Source organism: Dioscorea cayenensis, chromosome 6, assembly GCF_009730915.1.
Source record: "Dioscorea cayenensis subsp. rotundata cultivar TDr96_F1 chromosome 6, TDr96_F1_v2_PseudoChromosome.rev07_lg8_w22 25.fasta, whole genome shotgun sequence".
Taxonomy (NCBI): Eukaryota; Viridiplantae; Streptophyta; class Magnoliopsida; order Dioscoreales; family Dioscoreaceae; genus Dioscorea; species Dioscorea cayenensis.
The window spans coordinates 8,517,421-8,542,070 of NC_052476.1; the positions used below are offsets into that span (position 1 = coordinate 8,517,421).

The 24,650-nt window shown below is 34.2% G+C and overlaps 2 non-coding genes across 2 annotated transcripts; both read right to left on the bottom strand.

The window, feature by feature from the left end:
* Nucleotides 1-18,515: 18,515 nt before the first annotated feature.
* Nucleotides 18,516-18,622, bottom strand: LOC120264166. Its single transcript, XR_005537338.1, has one exon. It is a non-coding gene; the product is annotated as a small nucleolar RNA R71 (small nucleolar RNA).
* A 4,294-nt stretch (nt 18,623-22,916) lies between these two features.
* On the bottom strand, nt 22,917-23,023 carry LOC120264161. Its single transcript, XR_005537333.1, has one exon. It is a non-coding gene; the product is annotated as a small nucleolar RNA R71 (small nucleolar RNA).
* Nucleotides 23,024-24,650: the final 1,627 nt, after the last annotated feature.

The window sequence follows — 24,650 nt, forward strand, 5'->3', positions numbered from 1 at the left end:
GCATTATTATAAGAAAACATGGATCAAAACCCGGCCTTTGATTAGGATTGACTGGATAAAAAACATGGATCACAAATCAAATTTTAATATTTTGTAGACTTCAAGGGATTGTGGGTTCATGACTTTCCATTAGGGCAAGCCCCTAATGTTAATTACCCCGGACATTGTCACGGGAACCTCCGATTAAGAAAAATAAGTGTGAAGAAAGAAATGCATTCGACAAATAAATTTTTTATTCATGAATTCATAGACTTCGTTGAAAGTACAAGAAGTTTGGAATTTAATCATCTTAACGCAACAATAATTGTAGCCTTTTATCTCCTTCCGACTATTTCGCCAAAAATTGCGCTTTGACTTTTGTTGACTTTTGGTCTTCGTCAATGGTCGAAATATGCATCTTGAACATGACTTAAAAACTAGTGAAGTTGTGTCTTAGATATTTGAATTTGTGTCTTGGACTTGATTTGGGAACTGGATTTGATTCTTCATAAGCTTCGACCTTCGAGCTTATGAAACTTTTTTGCAACTTGTGAACTCTCAACGCTTTATCCTTGAGGTTGTTGAGCTCATTTGTTGATTTATTTGGAACTTGGATCTTTGATTTTGCATCTTAGATTTAATGTGGATTTCAAGCTGTGGATTCCCTATGTTGATGAATCACAAACTTGGTTTGACCTTTCAGTAAACTTCGGTACATCATGCTTGTGAAGCTTTTTGCAACTTCGAACTCTTCAACGCCTTAGCTTTGAGGTTGTTGAACTCATTTGTTGACTTGTTTGAAACTTGGAACTTGGACTTTTCAGTTATCATCTTGAATTTGATTTGGAACTTGATTTGATTTTTTTAACAAGCTTCGGGCTTCAGGCTTGTGAGGCTTTTTGTAACTTGTGAACTCTTCATCCTTGAGTTTGTTGGGTTCATTTGTTGAATTTGAATTCTTTGATTTGATTTGGAACTTCATTTGACTTTTCATAAGCTTCGGCCTTTAGGCTTGTGAAACTTTTTGCAACTTGTGAACTCTTCAACACTTCAACTTTGAGGTTGTTGAACTCATTTGTTGATTTGTTTGAAACTTGAAACTTGGGTCTTAGACTTTGAACTTGCTCCTTGGGAATTTGACTATGTATCTTAAACTTTGATTTGGATTTCAAGTTGTGGATTCTTTGTATTGATGAATCACAAACTTGGTTTGACTTTTCATGAGCTTCGGCTTTTATCCTTGTGAAGCTTTTTACAACTTGTGAACTCTTCAACTCTTCATCCTTGAGGTCGTTGAGCTCATTTGTTGATTTATTTGAAACTTGAAATTTGGACATTTGATCTTTTGTATCTTGGATTTGATTTGGAAATTGACTTGACTTTCCATAAGCTTCGGCTCTTGGGCTTGTGAAACTTTTGTGCAACTTATGAACTCCTCAATGCTTCAACTCTGAGGTTGTTGAGCTTGTTTATCTTGGATGTTTTGAGTTTGTCTTGAATTTGATCTGGACTTTAAGTTATAGATTCTCTGCATTGAGGAATCGCAAATATGGTTTGGCTTTTCATGAACTTCGGCTTTCATGCTTGTGAAGCTTTTTACAACTTGTGAACTCTTCAACTCTTCATCCTTGAGGTTGTTGGGTTCATTTGTTGAATTTGCATTCTTTGATTTGATTTGGAACTTGATTTGATTTTTTTTTTATAAGCTTCGGCGTTCATGCTTGTGAAGCTCTTTGCAACTTATGAACTCTTCAATGCTTTAGTCTTGTGGTTGTCGAGCTCATTTGTTGATTTGTTTGAAACTTGAAACTTGGACTTTGAACTTGCATCTTGGATTTGATTTGAAACTTGATTTGATTTCATTATAAGCTTTGGCCTTCAAGCTTGTGAGGCTTTTTGCAACTTGTGAACTCTTCAACCCTTTAACTCCGAGGTTGTTGAGCTCATTTGTTGATATGTTTGAAACTTGGAACTTAGATATTGGAATTTGCAACTTTGATTTGATTTGGAATTTGATTTGACTTTTTATAAGCTTCGGCTTTTGGGCTTGTGAAACTTTTTGTAACTTATGAACTCTTCAAGCTGTAGTCTCAAGGTTGTCGAGCTCATTTGTTGATTTATTTGAAACTTGGAACTTGGACTTTTTAGTTTGCATCTTGAATTTGATTTGAAACTTGATTTGATTTCTTTATAAGCTTTTGCCTTCAAGCTTGTGAGGCTTTTTGCAACTTGTGAACTCTTCAACCCTTTAACTCCGAGGTTGTTGAGCTCATTTGTTGATATGTTTGAAACTTGGAACTTAGATATTGGAATTTGCAACTTTGATTTGATTTGGAATTTGATTTGACTTTTTATAAGCTTCGGCTTTTGGGCTTGTGAAACTTTTGTAACTTGTGAACTCTTCAACGCTGTAGTCTCAAGGTTGTCGAGCTCATTTGTTGATTTATTTGAAACTTGGAACTTGGACTTTTTAGTTTGCATCTTGAATTTGATTTGAAACTTGATTTGATTTCTTTATAAGCTTTTGCCTTCAAGCTTGTGAGGCTTTTTGCAACTTGTGAACTCTTCAACCCTTTAACTCCGAGGTTGTTGAGCTCATTTGTTGACTTGTTTGAAACTTGAAACTTGGACATTTGAACTTGCATCTTGGATTTGATTTGGAACTTGATTTGATTTTTTATAAGCTTCGACCTTCAGGCTTGTGAAATTTTTTTGTAACTTATGAACTCTTCAACTCTTCAACTTTGAGGTTGGTGAGCTCATTTTCTGATTTGTTTGAAATTTGTATCTTGAACTTTGAAACTTGCATTTTGGGCATTTGAACTTGAATCATGGATTTGATTTAAATTTCAAGTTGTAGATTCTCTGCATTGATGAATCACAAACTTGGTTTTGGCTTTTTCATGAACTTTGGCTTTTTATGCTTGTGAAGCCTTTTTGCAACTTTTCGAACTCTTCAACGCTTTTAGCTTTGAGGTTGTTGAGCTCATTGGTTGATTCATTTGAAATTTGCATCTTGAATTTTGAAACTTGCATTTTGGATTTGATTTGAAATTTGATTTGATTTTTTTTTTTATAAGCTTCAGCTTTCATGCTTGTGAAGCTTTTTGTAACTTGTGAACTCTTCGACACTTTAACTCGAGGTTGTTGAGCTCATTTTGTTGATTCATCATTTTTTTAATGCCTTGATTTTAATTTGATTTTTTTTCCTCTCTTTTTTTGTTTTAGAATGCTTGGCTTTTGAAGATCTTGAAATTTCTTCATCACTCTTAAGAGAGTCAATGGCCTCAAACAGGGTCCATGAGCTCAAAAAGAGTTTTATGGGTTTTGGAATTTTTTATCACTCGAAAGAGAGTCAATGACCTCAAACAAGGTCCATGAGCTCAAAGGGAGTTTTATGGGTTTTGGAATTTTTCATCACTCGAAAGACAGTCAATGGCCTCAAACGGGGTCCATGTGCTCAAAGAGAGTTTTATGGGTTTTGAAATTTTTCGTCACTCGAAAGAGAGTCAATGGCCTCAAAAAGGGTCCATCAGCTCAAAGAGAGTTTTAAGGGTTTTGGAATTTTCTATCACTTCTAAGAGAGTTAATGACCTCAAATAGGGTCCATCAGCTCAAAGAGATTTGTCATCACTCCAAAGAGAGTCAATGGCGTCAAACCGGGTCCAAGAGCTCAAAGAGAGTTTTAAAAGGATCTTCAATAGCCCATCCGCTTCCGTGACTGTTAAGAGGCAATGAAGAGGCCCTCTACAAGAGAGCAGTCGACATGCATTAGACATCACGGTAAGCTTAAGGGGTCTTGTGAAATTACCAAAATATCCCTCATCTTCGCTAAAAATCCTTTTTTTTCTTTTTTTCTTTTTTTTCTCTTTTTTTTCATTTAGATCCTCTAACTTTTTATTTTTTTTCACATTTTATCAAATTTTGCAAATAAACCCCCATACTTTCACATTTTCATATTTTTTCATATTTATTATTTTTTTGCAGTTAAACCCTCGAGCTTTCGTATTTTCACACATTTTCACATTTTTTGCATATATGTCCTTAATTATTTCATCATTTTTTTTTCTCCATTGATTTTGCATAAAAGCCCAACTTTCTACAAATGTATTTTTTTACCACGACAGAGCCCTCTTTTTTTTCTTCTTTCTTTTTTTTCAAATAACGAACAATTACATTTCTAAGCATGTTTGAACTCAGCATGTTAAAAGTTCAAAAACTAACTAGAGGAAAATCTACAAGCCAAGGCATGAGATGGAGATTTTGATTGAGAAAACATGCCACCATGGATACATAAAAGCATGTTGCCACATATACAATTCATTACTCACTTAATCAAGGAGTGCATGGTTAGTAAAAGCAATCCAAGTTACGAATCCTACCATGGCATGGATTGACATGGGAGTGAATGAAGATTTTTTTTGTTTTGTAAAATAAAATCCAAACATTTTTTCTTTATAGCATAGATGCAACCAGAACATGTATAAGCATATATATTTTGGATGGAACTCTATAAGAGCATCTACCTCTTTCAAGCTATAAGCACTTGACGAGCTTCTCAAGCATGCCTCGAGATTTGTGCTAGGGTTATGAACATCATCTTGCTTGCCGTGGTGGAGCAATTGATCTTTTTCTTCATTGATCTTCTCATTGCCTCGGGATGGGGATCAAGATTTGGGATCGGAGAAGAGAACAAGCAACGAGGCTTCTTAGATTCTGCCAGGGTGGTGACGGCGGCAGAAGCCATATACATCGTCACCACCACCACTACGCTGTCCTCCTCTGTCTTCATGGTAGTGTTTGGAGAAAGAAAGAGAGAGTGGGAGAGGAACTAATAGAGCCGAAGGACCATTGTCAGACTCCTTCTTTCTTCCTTCTCAGTCTCTCCTCCTCCTTTTTTTTTGTTCTGTCTCTCTTCTTTTTTTTTTCTCCCCGTCTATTTTTTTTTCTCTTCTTTTTCCACAAATCCTCAACTTCCCCCCAAAAACCCTCAACCCCCAAGAGATTTTTTCCTTCTTCACTTTTTTTTTAAATTTCAAAATCCCTTCTTATCTTATCCATTTCTTTTTATTTCTTTTTTTATATTCTCACTCCTTTTTTTTTTAATTTTGATTTTAATTTAATTTATTATCTTTTTTCACGTGACAATTTGTGGCGCACAATTTTTCATTTTAGCCTTCATATATATTTTTTATTTGATTTTTTTTCTAATATTTTTTTCTTCTATTTCTTCTTTTTTTTTAAAAAAAAAAGTCTATATAAACAATAAGTTTAGGGTTTTGATTGAAAAATAGGATAAATTACTATAAGAAAACATAAGATTAGGGTTTTGATTAAAAACTAAAAAATAGTTGACATTTTGAAAAGAAAACATATTATTAGGGTTCTGATTGAAAAATAGTAGACAATCCCAAAAATAGGAGCCACTGTGAAAAAAACATAAGATTATTGTTTTGATTGAAAAATATGAGACATTACAAAAATACAACATAAGAATTTTGTTTTAATTCAAAATAGCAGACATTTTCAAACGAAAACATAAGATTAAGCCTTTGATTAAAAAATTAGAACCATTCCAAAAAAGACTTAGGATTAGTGTTTTGATTAAAAAATATGAGACATTATTAAAAGGAAACATACCATTATTGTTTCGACTCAAAAATAGCAGGCATTCCCAAAACGAAACATAAGATTTGTGTTTCGATTAAAATATACAATTCATTACGAAAACAAAACATAGGATTTGGATTTTAATTTAAAAATAGGAGGCATTACGTAAAGAAAACATCAGATTAGTGTTTTAATTAAAAAAATAAAAAGAGATGGCCAAAACAAAAGGTAAAATTAGGGTTTTAATTCAAACAAATGAGACATTCTGAAAGGAAACCAAAGGATTTGGGTTTTGATTCAAACTCAAAAATAGGACACATTCCGAAAAGAAAACATAGTATTAGGGTTTTCATTAAAAAATAGAAAGATTCCGAAAACAAAAAAGGGTTAGATTTTTTATTGAAAAATAGGAGACATTCCGAAAAGAAAACATTGGTTAGGATTTTCATTCAAAATTGATAAAGAGGCAATGTTAGGATTTTCATTCAAAATTGATAAGGAGGAGACATGAAGAAAAAAAACATAGGATTGGGGTTTCAATTGAAAGATCGATAATATTCCGGAAAGAAAACATACCATAAGGGTTTTTTATTCAAATACAGTAAATATTTCATAAATAAAATATAGGATTAGGGTTTTAATTCAAAGCTAAAAAATAGGACACATTACTCTAGGAAAACATAGGATTAGGGGTATGATTAAAAAATAGTACGCATTACAAAAAAGGAAACAAAGGATTAGGATTTTGACTCAAATATAGCGGCCATCTGTAAAAGAAAATATAGGATTAGTGTTTTGATTAAAAAATAGGATCCATTCAGAAAATAAAACATAGGATTAGGGTTTTGATTGAAAAATATAAGATATATCAAAAAAAAAACATAGGATTGTTGTTTTGATTCAAAAATAGCAGACATTCCGAAAAGAAAAGAAAAGATTATGTTTTTGAATCAATAGTGATTAATCGGAGATATTAAGGAAAAAACCATAGGATTTGTGTTTTGATTGAAATATATGAGACATTCCGAAAAGAAAACATAGTATTAGGATTTTTATTCAAATATAAGAGGCATTCTGGAAAGAAAACATAGAATTGGGGTTTTGATAAAAAAATTGTAGAGATTCTCAAAACAAAAGATAACATTACTGTCTTTGGTTTAAAAAATGACACATTCCGAAAGAAAAACAAAGGATTAGGATTTTGATTCAAAACTGAAAAAGAGGTCAAATTCAGAAAAGAAAATATAGGATTAGGGTTTTGATTCAAAAATAGTAGACATTTTAAAAAGAAAAAAAATGATTAGGTTTTTGATTGAAAAATAGGAGAAATTCATAAAAGAAAGCATTGGTTAGGGTTTTGACTCAAAACTGATAAATAGGAGAGATTAAAAAAGGAAAACATAATATTATTGTTTTGGTTCAAATATAGTAGGGATTCCAAAAATAAAACGTAGGATTAGGGTTTTGATTCAAATATAGCAGGGATTCCAAAAATAAAACATTGGATTAGGGTTTTGATTTTAAAAATAGTAGACATTCCGAAAAGAAAAAACATATGATTATGGTTTTGATTAAAAAATAGTAGACATTCTCAAAGAAACCATATAATTAGCATTTTGATTAAGAAATAGGAGGCATTCCGAAAAGAAAACATAGGATTAAGGTTTTGATTGAAAAATAGTAGACATTGCCAAAAAAAAAACATAGGATTAGAGTTTTGATTGAAAAATAGAAGCCATTAAGAAAAAAAAACATAAGATTAGGATTTTGATTGAAAAATATGAGACATTATGAAAATAAAACATCGAATTATTGTTTTGATTAAAAAATAGCAGGCATTCCTGAAAGAATAGAAAGGATTAGGGTATTAATTAAAAATAAGAATTTTGAAATGAAAAACATAGGATTTCTGTTTTAATTGAGAAATAGGAGACAATACTATAAAAAAAACTTATGATTAGAGTTTTTGAAATGTTATTGTTCATGTTGTGATTGAAATGTTTACTCAAGGATCTCTTATCGAAATGATGTTAGGTTGGATGAAAAGATATCAGTTTGAGATGTTTTGGATCTAACATAAAAATGGTTTTAAAATTCCTTTAAATGAAGAGTTACCAATTTTAAAAGTTCTTGAAATATTTTATACAGTATTTGGAAATTATATTGAATTGTGATTTGGCTTATTTCAAAGAACTTGATAAAGAACTTGTTGCTTGTGAAAAGAAACCATATATTTTGGTTATTATGTTTCGAAGAGCATGTTTTCATGAAATTTGATAGTCTTATTACGATGTTGAAGGAGTTGTGCAAAACTAAGTTGAAATACATTTTGATGATGCTATACTTGAAGTGTATTTTCAAGGATTATTCTTGAATTGATGTTTTCTTGATGAAAAGGATTTCATCGAAGATGTTATGATCAGCTAGCTCATTCTTTGAGTGAAAGTTATATATGTGAAAACTTGCAATCCCTCGATGAGAATTATTCTATCAGTTGATGTACATATTGAGCCTACGGGCTGGATTATTATTTAAATGTTTTGATGGTGACATGGGAGCCGAGCTCCAATACTTACTACAGTAAGAAGTGGACGATTTCCACGAGCCGACCTAGATGAGGTGGTGTGGAAAACTATCAAACCAGTTATGTCATTTCATGTAGAAGCGTAGAGCCCTAACTTGGATATAGTTGGGTTGTTCGCAGTCACCACACGGACTTCCCAATGGCCAATGCCAAGAAACATGCATCTTGGTGGCTCTTGACCTAACCAAATCCATGGTTAGCGATAGAGGGTTTTCGAGGCTATTTGTGAAACTATCGACATTTGATTTTTCACATCTTAAACTTTTGGATTGTTGAGTTACTGAAAGGGTGTTTAACCTTGGATTTTGAACTTGTATGGAATCATGGATGATTTCAAAAAGGTTTTATTTTTGCATTCCATTGAGGAAGTTAAATTTCCTTATTTTATATTGGTTATATAAAGTATCTTGTTTATTGATGAACTTGTGAAACCTTCAACTTGTGAGAATGCTTAAACCTTGTATTTTATAATTTGTTATATCTATATTTATATTAAGTTGTTATTATTTATCTGTAGTATTGCAAAGTCTGGTTTGTTGCTTAACTTTTTTTTTAATATAGCTTGAACTCATGTTTGACATTTCACAGATTCCAGGTTTTAAGTCTCTAAGTGGAGTAGAAAGATTTCTTTGTATTATCTTTTATTATGCTAAGCTAGAGACTACTCTTATATGATTTATAGCTATAGTTATTTTTACATATGTACATAACTATGTTCTAAACTATTGGTATTATCGTAAAGTATTATTCGAATGATTTACATTTTGTATTTTGGGAATCTATATTTATTATTTTGGTATAATTTGGTGGAGTTGTGCTAACCTCCCCTCACTAACTAACTGTGGTTGCTCACTCACCCTTCTTTCCTCTCCCTATGTGTTAGTTCAGCGAAGCGATGCGGATGTGGAGTGCACGGCAAGAGTTGGTTTTAGCATAGTTACTTGAGTTAATTGTGCATGTTCTCAGTTATTGGCATGTAGAGTGTGGAATCCCTTAATATAAATAACTTGTTAACTTATGTATTCATTTATGTGTCATAAGAACCCTTGTATTAGTTGTGGTCTAAATGTTGCATGAGAGACCATCCTCAGTGTTTGGTTTGTATTAAAATCTTGTATTTTGAAGTTTGAGCACTATGTCCCCTATCTTTAGTTCGTCGAGTTAGTATTGTGTAGAGAATTGTTACATCCAGTTTATTGTTAAGTTTGTACAGAGAACAGGTTAGCCTTACAATGATCAACTGTTAAGGTAGTGTTTAACCTCCCTTGAATTATCGTGGCGGTATGTCGCGTGTGGGACCTGTGGGTCGGGGCGTGACAATTAAAATCCAAAAAAATAGTGGAAATTTCCAAAAAAAAACAAACATGATTAGGGTTGATTCAAAAATGGCAGACATTCCAAAAAGAAAACATTCAATTATTGTTTTGATTCAAATATTGTTGTCATTCTGAAAAGGAAACATATGATTAGGGTTAGGGTTTTGATTAAAAAATAGAAGATATTCCATTCTGAAAGATATGTTTTCTGAATATTACTATAAGAATACATAGGATTAGAGTTTTGATTAAAAAAATAGAAGACATTCCAAAAAAAGAGAGAAAGGGTTAGGGTTTTGATTCAAAAATAGGAGGGATTCCTAGAAGAAAATAAAGGATTAGGGTTTTGATAGAAAAATAGGAGACATTATTATAATAAAACATTGGATTATGGTTTTGATTAAAAAAAAAAGAGACATTCCGTAAAGAAAACAAAGGATTAAGTTTTTGAAAGATAGGAATAGGGTTTTGATAAAAAAAAATGAGACATTCGAAAAAGAAAACAAAGAATAGGGTTTTGATTCAAAAATAGAATTAGGTTTTGATTGAAAACATAGGATTAGGGTTTATATTAAAAAATAGTAGACATTTACAAAAAAAGGAAACGTAGGGATTTGGGTTTTCATTGAAAAAAATTGAGATATTTCAAAAAAAGAAAAATATAGGATTAGGGTTTTGATTGAAAAATAGGAGAGATTATTATAAGAAAAAACATTGGATTAGGGTTTTTGATTCAATAAAATGAGATATTCGAAAAAAACAATGGATATGGGTTTTTTTATTCAAAAACTTAAAAAAATAGGACATATTCCATAAAGAAAAAAAGATAGGGTTAGGGTTTCCATTAAAAAAATAACGAGATATTGCAAAAAAAGAAAAAGAAAGAATTAGGGTTTTGATTTAAAAAAATATGAGAATTCTGAAAACAAATCATAGCTGAGGTTTTTGATTCAAAACTAATAAATAGGAGACATTAATAAAAGAAAACATATCTTTCGGGTTTTGTTTGGAAAATATTCCAAAAAAAACTTAGAATTAGGATTTTGATTAAAAATAGAAGACATTCTGAAAAGAAAACAAACGATTTGGGTTTTGATTCAAAATTAAAAATATGACACATTCCGAAAAGAAAAACATAGGATTAGGGTTTTGATTGAAAAATATGAGATATTACTATACTAAAACATAGGATTAGTGCTTTGCTCGACAAATATGAGACATTTTGAAAATACAATATAGGATTATTGCTTTGATTCAAAACAGAAAAATAAGGTTTTCATTCAAATATAGTAGGCATTCCGAAAAGAACACATAGGATTACGATTTTGATTCAAAACACTAATATTATGTTTTCTTATAGTAGTGTCTCCTATCAAAAATAGTGTTTTGAATCAAAACCATAATCTTATCTTACCGAAAAGGAAAGATAGAATTAAGGTTTTGATTAAAAAATGAGACATAAAAAAAACAAAGGATTAGAAAACATAGGATTATTTTTTTTTATTCAAAAATAGCAAACATTCTAAGAAGAAAAGAATGGATTAGGTTTTTAATTGAAAAATAGGGAACACTACGAAAAGAAAACATAGGTTAGTGTTTTGATTCAAAACATATAAATTGGAAACATTAAGAAAAGAAAACATAGAACTCATGTTTTGATTGAAAAATAGGAGACATTAAAAAAAGAAAACATAGGATTAGGGTTATGATTGCAAGATAGGAGATATTCCAAAAAGAAAACAAATAATTAATGTTTTGTTTAAAATGTAGTAGGCATTCCAAAAAAAAAAAAAACATAGGATTAGGATTTTCATTGAAATATAAGAGACATTATTATACAAAAAACATTGGATGAGTGTTATGAATGAAAAATAGGAGACGTTACTAAAAGAAAATATAGGATTTGTGTTTTGATTCAAAAAATAGTAGACATTGCGAAAACAAGACATAAGATTTGAATTTTATTTGAAAAATATGAGATATTTCTAAAATAAAACATAGGATTATTGGTTTGATTAAAAAAATAGCATACAATCCCAAATAGAAAACATAAGATTAAAAGTTTCATTAAAAAATAGAAGACAAGTAAAAAAAAACTTTGGATTAGGGTTTTAATTAAAAAATATGAGATATTACGAAAAGAAAACATACGATTATTGTTTTGTAACAAAAATAATAGACATTCTTAAAATAAGCCATAAGATTAGGGTTTTGATTAAAAAATAGGAGGCATTCCGAAAAGAAAACATAGGATTAGGGTTTTTATTAAAAAAACAAGATGCATTCCAAAAAAAACATAGGGTAAGGGTTTGATTAAAAAATATGTGACATTACGAAAAAGAAGCATACGAATATTGTTTTGATTGAAAAATAGCAAAAGAAAACAAAGGATTAGAAAACATAGGATATTCAAAAATAGCAAACATTCTAAGAAGAAAAGAATGGATTAGGTTTTTAATTCAAAAATAGGGAACACTACGAAAAGAAAACATAGGTTAGTGTTTTGATTCAAAACATATACATTGGAAACATTAAGAAAAGAAAACATAGAACTCATGTTTTGATTGAAAAATAGAAGACATTACAAAAAGAAAACATAGGATTAGGGTTTTGATTTGCAAGATAGGAGATATTCCAAAAAAAAAACAAATAATTAATGTTTTGTTTAAAATGTAGTAGGCATTCCACATAGGATTAGGATTTTCATTGAAATATAAGAGACATTATTATACAAAAAACATTGGATGAGTGTTATGAATGAAAAATAGGAGACGTTACTAAAAGAAAATATAGGATTTGTGTTTTGATTCAAAAATAGTAGACATTGCGAAAACAAGACATAAGATTTGAATTTTATTTGAAAAATATGAGATATTTCTAAAATAAAACATAGGATTATTGGTTTGATTAAAAAATAGCATACAATCCCAATAGAAAACATAAGATTAAAAGTTTCATTAAAAAATAGAAGACAAGTAAAAAAAAACTTTGGATTAGGGTTTTAATTAAAAAATATGAGACATTACGAAAAGAAAACATACGATTATTGTTTTGTAACAAAAATAATAGACATTCTTAAAATAAGCCATAAGATTAGGGTTTTGATTAAAAAATAGGAGGCATTCCGAAAAGAAAACATAGGATTAGGGTTTTTATTAAAAAAACAAGATGCATTAAAAAAAACATAGGGTTAGGGTTTGATTAAAAAATATGTGACATTACGAAAAAGAAGCATACGATTATTGTTTTGATTGAAAAATAGCAAAAGAAAACATAAGATTAGTGTTTTGATTGAAAAATACAAGACATTACTATAAGAAAACATAGGATTATGGTTTGTATTGAAATATAGGAGACGTTACTATAAGAAAACATATGATTATGGTTTATATTGAAAAATATGAGACATTATTATAAGAAAACATAGCATTAGGGTTTTGAATAAAAAATAGGAGACAATACTATAAGAAAATATATAATTAGGGTTTTGATTCAATAGTAGGATATATTCTAAAAAGAAAAGAAAGGATTAGGGTTTTGATTCTAAACTGAAAAGTAGGACACATTCCGAAAAGAAAAAATAGTATTAAAAAATAGAAGACATTCCAAAAAGAAAATAAAGGGTTAGGGTTTTGATTCAAAAATAGGAGGGATTCCTAGAAGAAAATAAAGGATTAGGGTTTTTGACAGAAAATAGGAGACATTATTATAATAAAACATAGGATTATGGTTTTGATTAAAAAAAAAGAGACATTCCGTAAAGAAAACAAAGGATTAAGTTTTTGAAAGATAGGAATAGGGTTTTGATAAAAAAAATGAGACATTCGAAAAAGAAAACAAAGAATAGGGTTTTGATTCAAAAATAGAATTAGGTTTTGATTGAAAACATAGGATTAGGGTTTATATTAAAAAATAGTAGACATTACAAAAAGGAAACGTAGGATTTGGGTTTTCATTGAAAAATTGAGATATTTCGAAAAGAAAATATAGGATTAGGGTTTTGATTGAAAATAGGAGAGATTATTATAAGAAAACATTGGATTAGGGTTTTGATTCAATAAAATGAGATATTCCGAAAAAAAACAATGGATATGGGTTTTTATTCAAAACTTAAAAATAGGACATATTCCATAAAGAAAAAAGATAGGGTTAGGGTTTCCATTAAAAAATAACAGATATTGCAAAAAGAAAAGAAAGAATTAGGTTTTGATTTAAAAATATGAGAATTCTGAAAACAAATCATAGCTGAGGTTTTTGATTCAAAACTAATAAATAGGAGACATTAATAAAAGAAAACATATCTTTCGGGTTTTGTTTGGAAAATATTCCAAAAAAAACTTAGAATTAGGATTTTGATTAAAAATAGAAGACATTCTGAAAAGAAAACAAACGATTTGGGTTTTGATTCAAAACTAAAAATATGACACATTCCGAAAAGAAAAACATAGGATTAGGGTTTTGATTGAAAAATATGAGATATTACTATACTAAAACATAGGATTAGTGCTTTGCTCGACAAATATGAGACATTTTGAAAATACAATATAGGATTATTGCTTTGATTCAAAACAGAAAAATAAGGTTTTCATTCAAATATAGTAGGCATTCCGAAAAGAACACTTAGGATTACGATTTTGATTCAAAACACTAATATTATGTTTTCTTATAATAGTGTCTCCTATCAAAAATAGTGTTTTGAATCAAAACCATAATCTTATCTTACCGAAAAGGAAAGATAGAATTAAGGTTTTGATTAAAAAATGAGACATAAAAAAAACAAAGGATTAGAAAACATAGGATTATTTTTTTTTATTCAAAAATAGCAAAACATTCTAAGAAGAAAAAGAATGGATTAGGTTTTTTTAATTGAAAAAATAGGGAACACTACTGAAAAAGAAAAATATAGGTTAGTGTTTTGATTCAAAAACATATAAATTGGAAACATTAAGAAAAGAAAACATAGAACTCATGTTTTGATTGAAAAATAGGAGACATTACAAAAAGAAAACATAGGATTAGAGTTATGATTGCAAGATAGGAGATATTCCAAAAAGAAAACAAATAATTAATGTTTTGTTTAAAATGTAGTAGGCATTCCACATAGGATTAGGATTTTTCATTGAAAATATAAGAGACATTATTATACAAAAAACATTGGATGAGTGTTATGAATGAAAAATAGGAGACGTTACTAAAAGAAAATATAGGATTTGTGTTTTGATTCAAAAATAGTAGACATTGCGAAAACAAGACATAAGATTTGAATTTTATTTGAAAAATATGAGATATTTCTAAAATAAAACATAGGATTATTGGTTTGATTAAAAAAATAGCATACAATCCCAATAGAAAACGTAAGATTAAAAGTTTCATTAAAAAATAGAAGACAAGTAAAAAAAAACTTTGGATTAGGGTTTTAATTAAAAAATATGAGACATTACGAAAAGAAAACATACGATTATTGTTTTGTAACAAAAATAATAGACATTCTTAAAATAAGCCATAAGATTAGGGTTTTGATTAAAAAATAGGAGGCATTCCGAAAAAGAAGCATACGATTATTGTTTTGATTGAAAAATAGCAAAAGAAAACATAAGATTAGTGTTTTGATTGAAAAATACAAGACATTACTATAAGAAAACATAGGATTATGGTTTGTATTGAAATATAGGAGACGTTACTATAAGAAAACATATGATTATGGTTTATATTGAAAAATATGAGACATTATTATAAGAAAACATAGCATTAGGGTTTTGAATAAAAAATAGGAGACAATACTATAAGAAAATATATAATTAGGGTTTTGATTCAATAGTAGGATATATTCTAAAAAGAAAAGAAAGGATTAGGGTTTTGATTCTAAACTGAAAAGTAGGACACATTCCGAAAAGAAAAAATAGTATTAAAAAATAGAAGACATTCCAAAAAGAAAATAAAGGGTTAGGGTTTTGATTCAAAAATAGGAGGGATTCCTAGAAGAAAATAAAGGATTAGGGTTTTTGACAGAAAATAGGAGACATTATTATAATAAAACATAGGATTATGGTTTTGATTAAAAAAAAAGAGACATTCCGTAAAGAAAACAAAGGATTAAGTTTTTGAAAGATAGGAATAGGGTTTTGATAAAAAAAACCCTTTTGCCCCTTTGGGACATCCTCTGACTTAATCTTCTAATGATACCCAAACCGTAAGTCAATCTTGGAGAACACTTTTGCCCCTTTCAACTGATCAAACAAATCATCAATTCTCGGCAATAGGTACTTGTTCTTGATTGTTACAAAATTCAATTTTTTTGGTAGTCTACACACAACCTCAAAGATCTATCCATCTTCTTCACAAAGAGAACATGTGAACCCTAATGTGATATACTCGGTCGTATAAAGCCCTTTTCCACAAGATATTGCAACTGGGTCTTCAATTCTCTCAGTTCTACTGGTGCCATCCTGTAGGGTCGTATAGAAATGGGAGCCATACCAGGTAGTAAATCTATAGAAAACTCCATCTCTCTGTCTGGTGGTAAACCTAGCAGTTCTTCAGGGATCACATCTGGGAACTAATTCACCAATGGTATCTCTTATATAGCTGGCTCCTTAACTCTTGTATCCACCACATGGGCCATAAACACTAGACAACCCTTGCTCACCAATCTTCTAGCTTCTAAGGATGAAATCAAACATGAAGGCAAAGTTGATAAGTGCTTGTGTGATAAGAATGCGAAGTATTTTTTCCTTATATTGAGCATTACTTTTATGAAGTTTTAGCGCTAATACTTGTGCATTTGTGTTACTTTCATGCATATAGGGTTGTGAAGCCGAATGTTAAAGAAAGAAGCCAATGTAGATCGTAAACACACGCATTTGGAGGAAATCTTGAGAAGGATCAAACGTGAAGGCATAAGTCTGGTTCAAGAACCGAGAATGTGTGCCAACCTCCTTATATTCATGACAATGATTTGGAGGGGCACAAAGGCAGTCACATTCGAGTATCCCGATTTGTGCATTGATAGCAAGAGCTTCACCAATGAGGCCATTTATTGAAGAAGCAAAATGATCTACGACTTAAACGTGTGCCCGTTTATGTTACTTCGATGAAAACATGGATTCGGGATGGTATTATAGTAGGGTACCGTAGCAAAACAATGCAGCAATTAACTGTAGCAGGTACTATTCACAACCAGCCGAGAAATTGAATTTCAGGGAATCCACACCGGCGTGTGGAAATTACCCACACCCGTGCGAAAAATCCACAGGGGCGTGTGGATGCCCTATTCCAGCCCTTTTAAAAGCCGATTTTCAGCATTTTTTTCTCCATCTTTTCCCCAACTTTCAAGAAGGCTGTGGCTAGGGTTTTCAGAGGTATTGGTAAGGGTTTTGGACAGCTTCTATGGCTTCGACATCGCGCTCCACTTGGAAGAAGGTTATTGATGGAGCTTTTGTCAGCACCGATCCGGCGAGGTGTGCCCTAGGCCGGACAAGGGGACCTTTGGAGGAGACAAGGGCACTCCACAAGACCATCGACATGACAACCGAGGGGGTTTTTCTATGGATTACTTGTTTTTACATTCGATTTCATTGTTGATTGTAACTAGCTCCATGGAGAGCTAAACCCCCCTAGTGGGTACTTGGATTTGTGAACCCTAGGATATATTTGTTTCATTAAACCTTTTATTATGCTTTTCATTAATTGATGTTTTAATTGAGTTCCAATACTAAATGTTTGATTGATTGAATGCTCATTAGGGTTGAGAGTTGACGTTGGTAACCCTTGTGAGTGAGTGACACACCACAAGAGTTAGACAAATCTAGATTGGAGAGGGTTGAGAGGGTGAGTCGAGAGGTAGCGGAGCGTCCCCTTTCCCCTTCGATGTGATTTATCCTACCTCCATTTCCTTGAGTTCTTTGCAGTCATAGTAGAGTGAACGGGCTAAGGTATGACCTTCCACTGGGGCTTAGTTGCAAAGGCAACGGACTGAAGTGTTGAAGTAATTTTAGCACCTAGGCTTAATTGTGACTAGGGATCTCTCACCTGGACCAAAGGGTTAGGTCTACATCTAGGAAGAGGGTTTATCACTTGGAATCCCTAGAACTCCATGCAATTCTATACAAGTGCAAGGTGTTGAAATTGTTCGATTTCTCCACCGGGACATCGTATAGAGTTAGTCACGGTTGACCTTAGATTTGGGACCGTGTATTGAAGGATTTCCATGACTCATTAATCCATTAATTAGGAAGCATAATAGTTGGTTGTGCACTTGAAATGATTGTTCTAGGCGGAACAATATCCGAGTACCAAATTTATATCGATTGCCTTATCTCTCATTTACTTGTGCTTCTCTTTCTTGTTTCTTTTATTCTTGTTTACACTACATCTTATCAACACAATTATTGTTCATTTTCACTTGGTTAAGTAGTAATTTAAGTATTCTTATTCCCTACTCCCTGTGGATACGATACCCCACTCACCTGGGATTTTTCTTTTCTTTTTGGTTGCAGTTCCAGGTTATGACCCGACGGAACCCTTCACAAATCTTTGAAGGAGATCCTGATCTTGAGCGTACACTTAGAAGAATGGGGAAAGAATCTATACAAGAACAGTCAATCCGAGCTGAAGTAGAAAGTCAAGGGTTAGATAATATGGCAGAACAGAATGAGTAACAGAGAACATTTTCTGATTATGCTAGACCCTTAGTTTTGGGCACACAATCGAGTATTGTGTGACCCCCAATTACATCTCCGAACTTTGAGCTAAAGCCGGCATTCATTGAAATGATTCAGCAGTCAGCGCAGTTCAATGGTTTCATCGAAGAGGTTCCAAACAACCATATAGAGAACTTCTTAGAAGTTTGTGATATGCAGAAGATTAACGGTGTATCGGATGATGCTATTAAATTGAGGGCTTTCCCATTCTCTCTCAAGGAAAGAGCCAAGCAGTGGCTTTATTCCTTGCCAAACGCGTCCATCACAATTTGGAATGAGATGGTTGAAGCTTTATTTGCTAGATACTTTCCTCCGGGGAAGTCGGCCAAGCTTTGCAATGAGATATCGTCGTTTGTGCAGATGGAATTGTAATCATTTTTTGAGACATGGGAGCTCTTCAAGGATCTCTTGCGGAGGTGCCCACAACACGTATTTCCCGAATGGACGATCATTCAAATTTTCTATAATGGGTTGAATCTGAGTACAAGGCAATTGCTAGATCCGCCGCAGGAGGTACAATGGGGAGTAGTAAAACCCTGGAAGAAACCCAACAATTACTAGAAGACATGGCCACGAACAGTTATTAGTGGAATGTGCGGGAAAGGAAAAGGTCGCCGAACTTCACGAAAAAGATGAAGTATTCTAACTCCTAATAGATTGGCGGTCGTTACTACTTGCACAGGTTGCGGGGGGGGAATGCTCCAACCGATTGCCCTATTTCTATTGGAGATGCATCTCCAGTTGACGAAGTTGATTTTATAGCAATACTTACAATCCGGTTTAGAAGAACCACCCAAACTTTTCGTGGAGTAACAACCAAGGGCAGCAATAGGCCATAGCACCCCTGGATTTCCAACAACAACAAGCCCCAACCATTGAGAATCGTGTTCCAGATTTGGAGACCTGGATGAGCGATTTAGAGAAAGCTTTCACCATATTTGTGCAAACATCGGACAATCGGTTTTAGTCGGTCGAAGCTACACTTCGCAACCACACCGCTTCATTGCACAATCGGGGACCAGAGCACCCTTTCCAGCACAGGAGCCACTCTGGCACTTGTTGCCTATTTTTACTCCTTCTGGAGCTCATGATTGTATTGAGAGGCTCGAGAGTGCTGTGAGTATATTATTTGTCTGTGGTCACCGAGATTCGAGCGATACAATCAGCACAGTATACCTATGTGATGCCCCATTTTGACAAGTTACAGCAGTCATTGACTAGCCGACCTCCGGCTCCTCCGGCCTCATCATCACCATTTGATTATCCAGCAGCAGTAACAGAGCCGACAGCTGATGACACTGACACTTGACTTTAGTTTTCATCGTCTTTACTACTTGTCATTTCATTTTGGACTTGTATACTCAGAAAGAATTTTTCTTCTAAGTTTATTTTTCGTTTCGTTGTCTCGAGTTGAATTCATTTCTTTATCTTTTATTTACTCGAGTTGTTTTTGTTTTATTGAGCTTCACTAAACCCCCTCATTTTTGCGTGCAGATCATCTAGTCAGTATGGGAATTGAGAACTAGTCATGGACACGACCAAAGTGCTTTTGCACTTGGTCATGTGTGCTTCACAACCCGTCGGAACATCACTCCCAAGGATTTAGCTCCATCAAATGCAACACTAGGAGTCAGGGGAGTATTGTTTCGATTGCCTCTCCCACATATATTCTTCATTGTTTTATTTACATTATTAGTGAGTGTGAATGTGTATATTGGGGATAATGTACAACTTAAGTGTGGGGGGAGTTTCATAGTGCACATGTCTTTTATTTTAGTTTTGATTGACATACATGCTCACATAGCCAATGACGGTTCACCTTAGTTGCAATGATTGTATTCTTGAGTTTAGGAGACTTTTGAACATTGAATATTCTCATGCTCTAGTTCTTGCTTGAATTTTTAGGAATTTTTGCCTAATTGACACTTGTTGCACTACTCGCTCATTAAACTCTTTTGGAAACTGAAGTTCGTTGTTGAAGGGAGTAGTTGTAGTTGTTTCTTTTGTTAATTGAAAAAAATGGAAAAAGGAAGAACCAAATAGTGTTATTGTTTACTTGTGCTTGTTGGGAGGAAAGAGCTACCACGTATGAATTATGAATCTACTCTATTAAGTCGGATACTAGTTATGCCCTAATGAGAGAAAGAGCTATCTTATTGGATGAGTGAAAGCTACCACCTCAGTAGAAAGAGCTACCACCTCGAAAGTGTGAAAGCCACCTTAGCGGCCACATTGGAAAGGGCTACCTTAGAGGATGTGTGAAACTACTACCACATTTTTAATTTGTGTTACTTTGTGTAGATAAATAAGTCCTTTATACTTAGAACTTTGAGAAGTATACTTTGGGTTGACTTGAGTGAGTTTTCACACACACTAACACAATTTCAGGTTCATTGTCTTTTTTTGATTCAAGTTTTTAGCTAGAGCATTGATTTTTCGTATTTAATGTTGAAATTTGTATTACTTGTAGAATGCTCTCTTTGTATGCATTGGTGAACCTAAGGCCAAGCACTTCCAATATTTCCTTCGTCTATTCTTCAATGTTTTAATTTTTGCTTGAGGACAAGCAAAAGCTTAAGTGTGGGGGAGTTTAATAAGTGCTTATGTTATAAGAATATAAAATGTTCTTTTCTTATGATGAGCATGGTATTGTAGCAGGCACTACTCACAGCCGGCTGAAAAAGAGAATTCCAGAGAATCCACACGGGCGTGTGGAAATTATCCACGCCCGTACGAAAATTCCACAGGCCCGTGTGGCAAATCCACAAGGGCGTGTGGATGCCCGATTCCAGCCGTATTTAAGCCAGATTCAGCCCCGATTTCAACATTCTTTCCTCCATTATTTCCTAAAATCGAGAAGGGGCTGCGGCTAGGGTTTTGAGAGGTATTGGCAAGGTTTTTGGATAGGTTTTTCGGCTTCGACATCGCGTTCTACTTGGAAGAAGGTTATTGGGAGAGCTTTCGTTAGCACCAATTCGGCGAGGTGTGTCCTAAGCCTTACAAGGGGACATTTGGAGGAGACGAGGCTTCTGCACAAGACCATCGTTATGACTATCGAGGGGGTTTTCTATGGGTTACTTGTTTTACATTCGATTTTCATCGTTGATTGTAACTAGCTCTATGGAGAGCTAAACCTCCTAGTGGGTGCTTGGATTTGTGAACCTTATGATGTATTTGTTTCATTAAACCTTATATTATGCTTTCAGTAATTGATGTTTTATTTGAGTTCCAATCTTCAATCCTTGATTGATTGAATCCTCTCTTAGAGTGATACTAGGGTTAAGAGTTCATATTGGTAACCCTAGTGAGTGAGTGACACACCATGAGGGTTAGACAAAGCTAGATTGGAGAGGGTCGAGAGGGTGAGTTGAGAGGTAGCGGAGCGTCCCCTTTTCCCCTCTGATGTGATTTATCCTACCTCTATTTCCTTGAATTCTTTGCGGTAATAGTATAGTGAATTGGCTAAGGGATGACCTTTTGCTGGCTTAGTTGTAGAGGCAACGGAGTGAAGCGTTAAAGTAATTTTAGCACGTATGGCTTAATTGTGACTAGAGACCTTTCACCTAGACCAAAGGGTTAGGTCAATATCTAGGAAGAGGGTTTATCACTTGGAATCCCTATAACTCTATGCGATTCTATCCGAGTGCGAGGTGTTGAGATTGTTCGATTTCTCCTCTGGAACATGGTATAGAGTTAGACACGGTTGACCTTAGATTTGGGACCGTGTATTGAAGGATTTCCATGACTCATTAATGCATTAATTAGGAGGCATAATAGTTGGTTTTGCACTTGAAACGATTGTCATAGGCCGAACAATATCCGAGTACCCCATTTATATCGATTGCCTTATCTGACTTACTTGTGCTTTCTTTCTTGTTTCTATTATTCTTGTTTACATTGCATCTTGTCAACACAATCATTATTCATCTTCACTTGGTTAAGGAACAATTTAAGTATTTTTACTCCCTACTCCCTGTGGATACGATACCCATTCACCTGGGATTTTATTACTCGACAAACCCGTGCACTTGCAGGACATACGCAAGGGGCGTTGTTAAGTTTTTGACGCTGTTGCCGTGGAGTAGGCGTTTAGAGATACTTTGCACTTTGTTATCTTAGCCATGCACTCATTCATTCTATTGCACAGTTTTCCTATTCTATCATCATTCTGATTTTTTCTTTTCTTTTTTATTGCAGCTCCAGATTATGACCCAAGGGAACCCTTCGATATTAATTGAAGGAGATCCCGAACTTGAACGTACACTATGAAGAAAAGGGAAAGAACCTGTGCAAGAACCGTCAAATCTAGCTGAAGTGGAAGTTGACGGATTTCACAACATGGCTGAGCAGAATGAACAACAGTGAACATTATCTGATTATGCCAGACCGTCGGTACTGGGGGACACAATCTAGCATTGTGCGACCCTTGATTACAGCTCCAAACTTTAAGCTAAAACCATCATTCATCCAGATGATTCAGCAGTCAGCGAGTTCAATGGTTTGGCAGATGAGGATCCAAACAACCACATATAGAACTTCTTGGAAGTCTGTGATATGCTGAAAATTAACGGTGTATAGGATGATGCTATTAGATTGAGGGTTTTCCCATTCTCTCTCAAGGGAGGAGCCAAGTAGTGGCTCCATTCCTTGTCAAAAGCATCCATCACGACTTAGAATGAGATGGTCGAAGTTTTTCTTGCTAGATACTTCCCTCAAGGGAAGTCAGCCAGGCTTTGCAATGAGATATCGTCGTTTGTCCAGATGGAATTGGAATCATTGTTTGAGACATGGGAGAGCTTCAATGATCTTTTGTGGAGGTGCCCACAATACAGATTTCTCAAATGGATGATTATTTAGACTTTCTGTAATGGGTTGAATCCGAGTACAAGGCAATTGTTATATGCCGCCGCAGGAGGAACAATGGGGAGTGAAACCCTGGAAGAAGCCCGACAGTTAGTAGAAGACATGGCAATGAATAGTTATCAGTGGAACGCGCGGGAAAGGAAGAAGGTGGCCGGGCTCCATGAAGTAGATACATTCACTTCTTTGGCAGCCCAAGTTAAATCATTGAGTAAGAAGTTAAACCTTCTAACTTCGAATAGAGTGGGGGCCGTGACTACTTCCACCAGGTGTGGCGGAGGACATGCTCCCTCCGATTGCTCAATCTCTATTGGTGATGTATCTTCGGTGGAGAAAGTTGACTTTATGGATAATGCAATGAGGAACCAAGGTAATCTATATAGCAACACCTACAATCAGGGTTGGAAGAATCATCCCACCTTTTCATTGAGCAACCAAGGACAACCAAAGGTCATAGCACAACCGGATTTCCAACAACAACAAGCCCCAAACATAGAAAATAGAGTGTCCGGCTTGGAAACCCGAATGACCGACTTAGAGAAAGCCTTGACTAGATTTGTGCAATCATCGGATACACGATTCCAATCGGTCGAGGCTACACTTCGCAAGCACACCGCTTCATTTCACAACCTAGAAAATTAAGTGGGACAAATTGCGAAATCTCTATCAGAAAGACCACAAGGAAGCTTGTCGAGTAACACAGGGGCGTGGACTCGCCCCTGTGGATGACTCTCCCACAAATGCAAGGGTGTGGGTATTTTCCGCGCACCCATGTGGATCTCTGTAGAGAGTTTCTCCTCCATCCCGAGAATACACAGGGGCGTATTTCTGCACCTGTGAACTGCCCAGTAAGAGTCCACGGCCGTATGTAATCTCTGACGGGTGTTTGAAACACTTTGACATGAAGCCGTGCGATTTTCACGCCCCACAGATACACATGGTCGTGTAGAATTTCCACACGACCGTGTGAAATTCTGCAGTATTATTTCCAGAGCTTCATTGATCATTTTCTCGTCAATTCTTGCAGATATGGCGCCTTGTTTGAAGAATCAAGAAGTTAAGTGTCCCACGGAGACCCCACCTGAGCCAGTACACATGGAATTCTCGAATCCCGAGCATCAGGCTCGATTTGAGAGATTATCGGCACTCCGTTTTAGTCAGTCTCGCATTGTGGATTTGAGTTTGCTAAGAGAGATTCAGCGAGGTGACGAGCTAGCCGATGAGATTGGTGAGATGTTAATAGTGGAAGCTGGAGAAGATTGTTAACGATCCGAGAGCCAGCTTTCCGCGCGTTGACACTAGAGGTGTTGGCGTCTTTCGAGTTTGATCAGTCATATGGGAGTTTGGACATCGTGGATGCTGTACAGTTCTGAGCATTCAGACATCCGTTTCGCATGAGTGTCAATGAGTTCTCGGTTCGTATAGGCTTGTACAACGAGAGTCACACAGGTACAGAGGAGTATGGACATTTGCCGACGGATTTCCGGGTACTATGACTCCGGGAGTGTCCAAGGCCACCAACCTCTCCCTGCTGAGCTACAGATACTTACACTCAGTCCTCAGCAGGTCTGTGTCTTGTCGATACGATAACAAAGCTGTTTT